Genomic DNA, 11,082 nt, shown 5'->3' with positions numbered 1-11,082 from the left:
CAGCCCCGCCGCTCCTAATTCAACACAGAGGAACCAAGTTCAATTCCCAGCATCCACATCAGGCAGATCACAACTATAAGCAACTCCAGCTCCAAGAGATCTGACATCTGACTTGCACAGACACTGGAACAGAGGTACACATACCCACATGCAGACTACAAATAACTATTAACAGTAGTAGTAGTAGTAGAAAGGACAAAGTTAACCTATAATAAATTTTATGTCTCTGGTCTAATAAATATACTTAAAATATACAAGGAAAACTGGTGATTCCATTTTCTATTGCTAACTTTTCTCACTTGTAAAATGGAAAACTATTATTTCTTTATTACTTGGCTCTTTTGGGGGTCTGATACCCGGCTCCCAAATAAATAATACAGAGGCTTATTCTTTCTTATAAATGCCCAGACTTAGCTTGGCTTGTTTCTAGCCAGCTTTTCTTTACTTAAATTATCCCGTCCATTTTTTGCCTTTGGGCTTTTTATTTCTTATTCTGTGGCTGGCCCCTGGTATCCTCCTCTCCTTCTTTTCTCACTCCTTGTTCTGCCCAGATTTCTCCTCCTATTTATTCTCTCTGCCTCACAGCCCTGCCCATCCTTTCCTGCCAAGCTATTGGACGTTCAGTTCTTTATTAGACCAATCAGGTAGTTTAGACAGGCAAAGTAAAAACTTCACAGAGTTAAACAAATACAACATAAAAGGATGCAACTCATCTTTGCATCATTAAAAGAAATCTTCCATAGCACAAACTAATAAAACACATCTTAAAATAATATTCAACAACAGAAAACAGCACTAGCACATAAGCCACGAACAAATTAATAAAGATATACAGCATACACCTGTAATTTCAGCATATGGGAAACAGGGAGGAGGACAAGTTTCAAGTGAGCCTGAGCTACACTGAAAAACTATAACTCAAAAGCAAGGGGGCAAAGAGGACTAGGAATGTGACGGAGTAGTGAACATAAGATTAGTATTCGTGAGGTTCTGGGTCCAAGTTTCCACACATACATACTGCTTGAAGATTTAAGAATAATCAAAACCATAGAAACAATCAGGAATTATAACAATAAAGAAAAATAACTTCTAAAAACTCTGCATCAAACACATTACTAAAACACTTTTCTATATAATCAAGCTAAAGAGATGGCTCAGCAGTTAGGAGCATATGCTAAGTTCATTTCCCAGCACCAACCTTAGGCATATGACAACTGCCTGTAACTCGAGTTCCAGTGATCTGACACCTCTGGCCTTGGGCACAAGTATTCACACACACATACAAATCACTAAACATAATAAAATGTTGAATGAAAACTTTAAATATAGTCAATAAATCTGATCCTCTGATAGATCAAGCTATATGCTACGTACTAGATGAATACAAAAACAACTGTTAAAACCTTAGTCATTGGCAGGACAGAGTGGCAGAAGCCTTTAACTCCAGGTACTGGGAGGGGAAAGCAGGCAGATCTCTTGAGTTCCAGGCCAGTGTAATCTACATAGTGTGTTTTAGGAGAGCCAAGGTTACATAGAGAGATAGTGTATTATCAAAAGAAAAAGGAAAACAAAACAAAACCATTAGTCACTGTTTCCAGATCTACTGAATGTGCCATGCACTTTAATGCCATTTCCATGCCTTTGTATATGCTGGTGTGCCCCTCATGGTAAAGCAGCACTCCGACTTTGCCTTCCAACTTGGAACATCATTCAGTACCCAGTTTTAAAGATCTTTCTCCTAGGCATGACTCGAGATCATCCCCTTTCCTCCACGGATGCACCTTTACTTCTCCTCTACTACAGACTTGACAAGCTTGGGTTAAAGGTGTTCATCTGTACACCTCGCCTTCAGTAGATAGTAATGAATTCCTTGAGGAAATGGATTGAATTTCAAATATCAATTTACTTCTGACATTTGAAATAGTGTCTGGAACACAATAGGTACCCAGAGATATTGTCTGGATCTTTTCAGTTATTTTTGAAAGAGTACACGAGCCCACAAAATAATGTGAAAGAATCAGATTGGATAAACATCAATGATAGTATGGGGGAAGGCAGGCTGCAACAGGATCTTTGTAGTCTCCCCAGACTACTCAAACTCACTATACAGCATAGGCGTGACTTGAATTTCTGATATTCCTGCTTTTCTCCCAAGTGCTGGAATTACAAACATGCATTGCTCAGCCTGAGACAAGTTTTAAAACTCTAGGAATACTATATATTTTATACCACCTCACCCTGGCTATACACAAGTGTATAAGTTCTCATTTATAATATACATGATAAAACTAAGGTGAAAAGGTTGAATTATTTTCTAAAATCCTGTGTCTAAAAAGAACCAAGTCCAAACCAGAAGCCACACTCCACTTCTTTGGAGGTTGAGGCAGAAAGATTCCAAGTTTGAGGTCAACCCAGGCTACTGTGCTGGTTGGTTTTTCTCAACTTGACACAAGCCTAGACCTATCTGGAAAGAAGGAACTTTAGTATAGAGAATGTCTCCATAAAGACTAGCTTATAGGAACGTCTACAGGACATTTTCTTGATTAATGATTGATGTGGAATGGCCCATTCCACTTAGGGCAGGCAATGCCACACAACTGGGCAGATGTGTCTGAGTGATATAAGAAAGCAGGCTGAGCAAGCAAAGTAGTAAATCAGGAAGCACCACTCTTCCAAGGCCTCTGCTTCAATTCCTGACTCCAGGTTCCTGCCATGACTCCCCTTCAAGGAAGACTGCGATTCCAGGACACATGGCTGAAATAACCCCTTTCCTCCTTAAGCTGCTTCTAGTCATGGTGTTTTATCACAGCAATAGGATGGAGCTGAAGATGCCCTACATACAAGAGTATTAGACCAGCCTGGACTACATGGCAAGGCTCTATTTCAAAAAGACAAAAAAACATTTCAGATAACTGTGCCTTGCTTCTGCTTATCGCAAAATTATCACAAAGCTGAAACTGCCTCTCCTGAGCGCACATTAGGGACTGTATATATTCCAACAGAAGACACTGCATCAGTAAAGATGAGAATGCAGAAACAACAGGTGTAACATTTTAGTAAACTTCTGCCTAGGAAAAGTCTGTGAGAATTAATCCTGGAAGGGCTTCAGTATCACAGATGTCCCAACCCAGATACTTCAAAAGACCCAATATCCTTCTCCTGTGGAATAAAATTAATACTTGAGTCACAAAGTTGTTTCAGAGGGAAAAAACATAGAAGGTATTTGATACAGTAACAGACACGTGGCAAATGCTAGAAAATGCAAGCATGCCCTTTATTGTCTAATCTGTGCAAGCTCAACAAACCTGTCACATGAAAAGCAGTGGGCGGATCACTTCCATCCAGCAGCCCTAGAGACTCTGAGTTCTGAGAAAGGTGAAATGGGACAAGAATCTCAGAGATGGGCATGGAGGGCAAGCCTGGAGGTAAAGAGGTTAACTGGGAGGCAATTTAGCAACTGAAGCATAATAACATGCATGAGTGCTGGACCTACAATATTTGTAGTAGGCTGATCGGAGACAGATATATACATTCCCAAGGAAGAATAACTGGAAAAAATGACTGAGGAATAAAAAAAGGGAACATTTAAATGTGGACAGCAGGCAATACAGGTAGGTACAGATCACACACGTGATTTTAAACAGCAGACTTCACCCATTAGCTGTAGGGCTAAACAAACTCCCTCCTCTTTGAATCTTCCATCTGTAAAATGAAAGCAACTGCAGTACTCAGAGGGCACAGATGCAGGCACAGGTGTTTCACATGTTTAGCAGCTCAATGTCTACGTATCTGGTATGTACTCTCTTCATGCTCCTATGGACAATCTGATGAACACACCCTCTTTAGGCCAAGAGTTCTCTCTAAAACAACTCCTACTCCTTTTAAGAGTGAGCTTAATATCTATGCTTTAGGAAGTATTCCCCTAAAGCAACTTCCAGCCTAATTGTTTCAGTATCTCACACTAGGAGGCATTCCAATTTTTAGTTATGTATCTCGCCTCTCTCCACAATAAACTGGGAGTTCCTTGACAGAGAAGACAAAAATTAAATCATGTCTACCTTCTTGTCCCCAATTAGCACATCTCAAAATTTGCAAATTTTGCTAAATGAAGAGAGAACGATCACACTGACCTAGCTACTTAATAAGCTCTTCCAGCAGGTTGTGGTGGTGCACGCCTTTAATACCAGTGCTCAAGAGGCAGAGGCAGGCAGACCTGTGTGTTAGGGGTCAGCCAGGCCTACATAGTAAGTTCCAGGACAGCCAGGGCTACAAAGTGTAACAGTCTCAATAAAACCAAAACAAGAAAAAGAAAGAAAGGAACTCTTCCATCTAACTGCTTCTCTAAATCAATCAATCAATCAATCAATCAATCAATCAGTCAGTCAGTCAGTCAGTCAGTCTGTCTGTCTGTCTGTCTGTCTGTCTGTCCGTCCGTTCGTCCATTCTTGGCTTTTGAAAACAGGGTTTCTCTGTAAGAAAACTTGCTGGGATTAAAGGCATGCATATGTTAAGTCACCGTTAATTCAATTTTGAAGACACAGAAATTCCAAAGTATGATGAAAACTTCTAGAAGTAATCCTTTTCCTTTCTTTTTTTAAGATTTCTTTCTTTTTTCAAAAGATTTTACTTTATGGGCTATTAAGACTGCTCAGGCGGCAGTGGCGCACGCCTTTAATCCCAACACTCGGGAGGTAGAGGCAGGCGGATCTCTGTGAGTTTAAGACCAGCCTAGTCTACAAGAGCTAGTTCCAGGACAGGCTCCAAAACCACAGAGAAACCCTGTCTTGAAAAACCAAAAAAAAAAAAAAAAAAAAAAGACTGCTCATCAGGTAGACAGACGTACTTTCAGCCAAGTCTGATACTTTGAGTTCAATTCCTTAGACTCTTTATGGCAGGAGGAGAAAACTCACCCCCGAACACTGCCATGTGAATGTGTGAACCCATACAGAAACACATATAAAAAAGAGCATCCACACAATAAGTGGAAGCCAGAAGAGGTCATCAGATCCCTCAATTTGAGTTATAGGCATTTGTTATTGTATGGGTGCCGGGAATAGAACGCTGGTCTTTAATGATATGAGCAAGTGTTCTTATGTGCCATCTCTCCAGCCCTGTATATATTCTGAAGGACAGTAGCTTTTGACTATTCTATTTCTAGAGTTCAGTGCTTTACACACAGTTCCCAGTCAACAAGCTAATCACGTGCTTCTCTAGTCACTTAGCAAATACAAAGCAAGATAAACAATCAATAGTTCCTTTAACATAATCTACAAGAAAGGGCTAACCCACTATTACTTGGGGCTATTTTTGTTGACAAAGTCTCAACTACCTAGGAATTATTTAAAATACATAATACTTACTAGAATATGTTTGTGAAAAATAATATATGCTGTTGAGGTCTAGCAAAGCAGGTCTATAATCCCAAGCATTGCAGGAAGATCACAAGTTCAAAGCCTGCCTAGGCTATAAGGTGAATTCAAGGCCTGAGCAGCTTGATTGGGACCTATCTCAATATAAAAATTAAGAAGAAGGCTAGGGATATATTTTAGTGGTAGAGTGTAACTGGGCCACAGACCCAATATTTAGCACAACTGACTGATGATGTAAGTTCTACTGAGGCAATAAATTCAGTACATACACAACACCACCTGCCAAAATTAAAACATGGGCCTAAACCATCAAAGTCCATAGTCCTGGGAAAGTCTATAAATATACTAACCTTGCTTTCTGGCTTCCATAGTTCTCCTTCTAGCTAACTGTCCTTGTTAACTGAAGTATGCCAACTCAGGACATGGTTTTTGTGAAAAGGCTCAGGCTTTTCAGGGATCCTGAACACTCAATGGAGTCACCAGCTGGGTAATGAAGAGTTTCTATTGGCTTAAACCAATATCTAAGCAATCTTCTCGAGTGAATATGCTACAGGAGCACTTACTTGGGGAAGACATAAAAGGACTTCAGTTCCATTATCAAGGCTGAAGAGAAAGATTATTACAGACAGTGGCTAGTCTCTCCTGAAATTTACAAACAGCTTCAAATGAGTCTAAGGTAATGTCTAGTACCCTAAATTCCTCCAATCCACTTTCCTGTCTCACTTGCCCTTATCTTCCATGATCCCTACACTTTTCTATATCACTCAATCATATCTTCAAATTTCCCAATCTCTTTCCTTTTCCTCAGATCATGACCATGATTTCTAGTTTCCCCTTTAAACTATAGGGTTCAGTTCTTCCAAGCAGGGGATTTAGATTTACTGAACTGTACCACCCTGGTGTAGGAAGTGAGAAGAGATCCTATCTTCTCTCTTGTCTACGCCTTTTTCTGTCCTAAAAGAAAAGGCCTCCAGGACATCTTTCAAAGGACTTTAAACACCAAGCATACTTCTTACAACTTCCAGCTCAGACTTCTGAGCTTGTTTCACAAGTATTTTATCACACACTGGCACTGACATGTGCACAATTGAAAATGACCTCAGACCTTCCTTCTCCCCAACAGTCTCCAGGGAATCCATTCTTCTGTTGCCCCACCCACACAGTTTACAATCATTCCTAACCATTCTATCTACTCCAGTTTAGAAGCAAATCTATAATCTAATCATTCCAACCACACCCGACCCAAGCCACTCTGACCTTTCTTTATTTCTGCAGTCAACACGGCAATTGGATCATCTCAAAGCTCAACCAGGATCAATTTGCCCCTGATTCAAGCTTATCTCATAAAAAGTAAAAATTAGAGCTAGGTGATGTTGGCAAATACCTTTAATCCCTTGGCTTGGGAGGCAGAAGTGAATCACTGACTATAAGGCTAGCCTGGTCTATGGAGCAAGTCTCAGGACAGACAGGGCTACACAGAGAAACTCTGTACAGGAAGGAAGAAAAGAGGAAGGGAGGGAATTATAATGTTTAATTCCATCCTTCAGAAAGTAGTGACACATGGATCTCTGTGAGTTCAAGTCAAGCCTGATCTACATGGTGACTTCCAGACCAGTCAGAGCTACAGATAGGACCTCTCTAAAAAAAAAAAAGAAAGAAAAAAGAAGAAGAAAGAAAAAAAAGAAGAGCTACAGATAGAACCTGTCGAAGAAGAAGAAGAAGAAGAAGAAGAAGAAAAGAAAGAAAGAAAGAAAGAAAGAAAGAAAGAAAGAAAGAAAGAAAAAAAGTAGGGTTTTGGAGAGACGGATTAGTGGTTAAGAGCACTGGCTGCTTTAGGGGAGACCTAGGTTTGGGTCCTAGTCCCACATGGTGGTTTACAACTTTTGCTAATTCCTGCCCTATAGACTCCTTGGTGAGCACTAGGCATAAATATGATGGACATACATTTATGTAGGCAAAACACCCAAATACATTTTTAAAAAAAACCTAAAGCTTTTATAAAGTCACACAGGACCTTGCCTCATCTCATCTGAGTACCCTCTTCTCCCCTCACCACTGCTCATTCTTCTCCAATGGAACTAGCTACTATACCCCAATGGCCTTTCCATGTGGCACCTTCATGACTTTTAGCTCCACTAGAACCTTTCATCACCTAGCATATACTTTTTCTTCCCCTAGACAAGTGCACATTTTATAACCCTGGCTGGTCTGAACTCACTATGTAGAGCAGACTAGCATTCTGAGTACTGGGATTAAAGACACATTGTGTGTGTGTTTTTCTTTTTCTTTCTTTTCTTTTCTTTTTTTTTTTCTTTTAGACAGAGGGATCCTCTGTAGCCAAGGCTGGCCTCCATCTTAAGGAAACCTTCCTACCTTAGCTTCCCAAGATTAAGGATAACAAGCTTGAACCACCACACTTGTTTTGTTCTGTTTCCCAGGTAGTTTGGTGTTGTGCTGCTCAGGATAGAAGGCAGGGCTTTGTGCATGGTAGGTTGTTTGGGGTTTTGGAGGGGTGGCGTCTGTGTGTTTGAGAGTTGTAAGACCTCGGGAATGGCATCAACCTCACTGAGTAGCCAGGGCTGGACTTAACTTCCAATACTAGAATTGAAGGTATGAGCCACAACACTGGGCTCAAAGTACATTTAAACTTAGTCTAACATTCTCTATTGGTGCTATCAAATTCAATTCAAACAATAGGTCTAATGAAGTCAGAATATTTCTACCAGACCAAATATTTGGTATCAAGGACGCAAGAGACTTATCAAGTGAATTCTATATGGCTTTGACTAGGCATCTGCTGTTTGATAAATCCCGAGTCTGATTAGTGAAAACATGCTATGTTTGCTTAAAAAAGTTACATGCTTCGGGAGAAAAAATCTCTAAGTCTCTCAGCTTCTTAGGTTCCTCATATCTGAGTAGGCTTTGAGAAAAAGCCAAAGAAACTAATAAATAAAAGTGTTCCACTAATAGAGAATGCCTTTGTTAGCATTAAGGACTATTATTAAACTGACACTAAAAGAATGGCACCGAAGATAAATAGCTTGGAGTAAATACTACGTTTGAATAGAACTGATATGCACCAAAGTAACTGCGACTTAAATACCTCCTCTCACGAGAAATCCAAGTTCTTAACTTGAGTTTCCGACTCCATGCTACAATTCCTACCTTAGTAAGGAACTGACATACTTCTCAAAGTGACAGCTAGGGTGGTCCAAAGGCTCTGGGGCAGTGTCTAGCCAACCGCGCCTCCGCCCATCGCCACCTCCTCCCCCGCCATCTCCCCGGGTGTGCCCCCCGGCGGCCGCTTGCCCGCAGCCCTCGCCCGGCCACCCTCCGCCACTCACTTCCGCGCCCCGGACACACAGGAGCCCTACCCGAAGTGCCCGCTCTGCTCCGGCTTCCCACCGCGGGGAAGACGCTCAGTCGGGCTCTGCCTGCCTGACTCACTCTGTTGTGCAGAGCCGCAAAAGCAGAACTCCCAAGGCTGCGCAGCCGCACAGAGCGCCGCCACGGGGGTCAGAGCGAGCCCCGCGTGCACTTCCGCCCTCCGAACCAAAGCGCACCCGACCCACAACGCCCGGAGCCCACCGCAAGTCCAGGGGCCCTCGGCGCCGGGAGATGACGTCAGGAAACCCACGTGGCCTGCGCTCCGCCCTCCGAGTTCTGCCCCACTAGGGCTGAGCCGCTTCTGCGCATGCGTAAGACGATTCAGAGCGCGCCCCGACTTCGGAGAACCGGGAAGTGAAGAATCTTGAACTGAGATGTGGGCTGCCGTGGTAGCACAACTTTCTTCTTCCTCACAAAACAGTATCGTAAAAACGTTACTTTTAAGAGTGATTGGCACGGTTTTGTTGGTTTCGAGACAGGACAGTGGTCTCCAACTGTGGCTGCAGCGGGTCTGGAACTTTTTTGTCTTTTAAGCTCTGCAGCCGCGTAAGTGCTGGTACGGCAAACCCGAGCCACCACACCTAGCTTTCAAGGTAAATCAAATCCATTTGCTCAGTAGATCCTCTTCTCTCTTGTAAAACCACAGTAGGCATTAGTGTCTGTATTTAACCTGAGATGGTAAGAGCCCTGAATCCTCCCTACCCATTCTACTCTTAATTGCTTTGAAAATAAATAATAAACTTACCCCCAAGCAGTATTTAAACTGAGTCTATACAAAAGTCTTACAAGAACTTGGAGGGTTTCTTTTCTTTCTTTTATCACCCAGTGGATGGGACTAACACTCCTCTTTTGTGATATTCCCTAAACCCTGGAGGACATGATGTCCCTTTTATGACTGAGCATACAACAGCCATTTATTCTCAGCACTTTGACCTGTTAATGAGTCTCTGCAATAACCACTGTCCATTGCAAAAAGAAGGTTCTTTAACCTAAACCGGCATCAGCAGTGATAGTGCACATATTAGCATACCTATTTAGAAATAAAATGGTCACCTTTTAGCAAAAGAAGAGCAGAGCTTCCTTACCTGGACCTACGACCTACCCAACCATGCACCTTTGGTTAGGTTTACATTACCAGGTGTCGGTTCCCTTCTGTGGTGTGTACCTCAAGACCACCCAAAAAGCAATTGGTTGCTTCCATAACACACTTGTCACTGTTACACCAGTAGTGTTGCAGGTAGGGCTCACAACTGACTGATCGCTCACAATTCTGTATAGTATCTTCCAGTACTATGAAAGCTAGCCAGCAGAAATGTTCTAACAGAATTTCTCTATGTCTTGTGACTTTAACTATAGAGCCATTCAATATATTTGTGATAGTTAAGCAACAGCAATGACAGTTTCCTGTGGTGCTTTGCAGGACTCAGGCCTCCCTGGCAACAACTCAAAGGAAAGTTGCCCATTCCTGGCACTAGGTCTTCTACTCAATAACATATGGATTCTGGGAGAGTTTATCCATGCAGGGAAGACTAATGTTTTTTTTTTGTTTGATTGATGAAATAAATTAGAAAATGTCTGCATGTGTCATGTGTATAAGAGGTAAAAAGTGGGCTGGGCCAATAAGTATCTCCTGAGTGCCTGTTTGACACAGCCGCATGCTCTCAGCTAGACACTGATAGAATTTAATCTTGTGGGGATTTATGTTTTGAGACGGTGAAGTAGATGAGAACTGTGACTTTCCATTTTTGGACTGGCATTCTTACAAAGAAATCTGTGATTTTTTTCCCCCCAGAAATATAGATCATTTACTAAGGAGTCTCATTAAAAAAAAAAAGAAAGAAAGAAAGAAAAAAAAACCTGCCTTTTTTTTCTTTTTTCTTTTTTTGGTAACCCTGCATTTTTATTTGAGATGCATCTTTAATAATATGTTCAGTCCCTTGAATGAGAATTTTTTTATTACTCATTTAATTCTACAGAAAAAATCTCACTATTGTTCAGTGTATTTCCTACAAACTTCTAACCAGCCTGAGTCATGGTATTGAAGAAATACTTTTTGAAAGACCCTCAGAGAGGACTTTCTCTCCAATGAAGACCCCAGAACCAGGACACTCCGAGACCAGACCACAGGATGCAATTAGCAAGAGGTTTATTGAGTAAACACAGGTACCTGCAGGGGGTCCGAGTCCAGACCACAGGATGCAATTAGCAAGAGGTTTATTGAGTAAACACAGGTACCTGCGGGCGGCAAGTCTTTCAGAGGACTTGTGCACCTGCAGACTGGGGGAAGGTCTTTTTATAGGAAAGAGGGCAGCAGAAGCAGATTACA

General features: G+C 41.7%; 1 protein-coding gene across 6 annotated transcripts in view; it reads right to left on the bottom strand.

Moving 5' to 3' along the window:
* Nucleotides 1-8,976, bottom strand: part of Atg5 (autophagy related 5) — a 115,051-nt gene extending 106,075 nt beyond the window's left edge. For 2 of the 6 annotated variants that reach the window (XM_005368618.2, XM_026789989.1), the window contains exon 1: nt 8,744-8,947. The gene's annotated coding sequence lies outside the window, so the exon portion shown is untranslated. The other 4 variants (XM_013354265.2, XM_026789990.1, XM_013354266.2 and 1 more) reach the window with 3 other exon arrangements.
* Between the last annotated feature and the right edge of the window lie 2,106 nt (nt 8,977-11,082).

The sequence above is a fragment of the Microtus ochrogaster genome, unplaced genomic scaffold (genome assembly GCF_000317375.1).
Source record: "Microtus ochrogaster isolate Prairie Vole_2 unplaced genomic scaffold, MicOch1.0 UNK37, whole genome shotgun sequence".
NCBI classification, from domain to species: domain Eukaryota; kingdom Metazoa; phylum Chordata; class Mammalia; order Rodentia; family Cricetidae; genus Microtus; species Microtus ochrogaster.
Note: the sequence above shows the minus strand (reverse complement) of the source record. Positions and strands in the feature narration are given on the sequence as shown.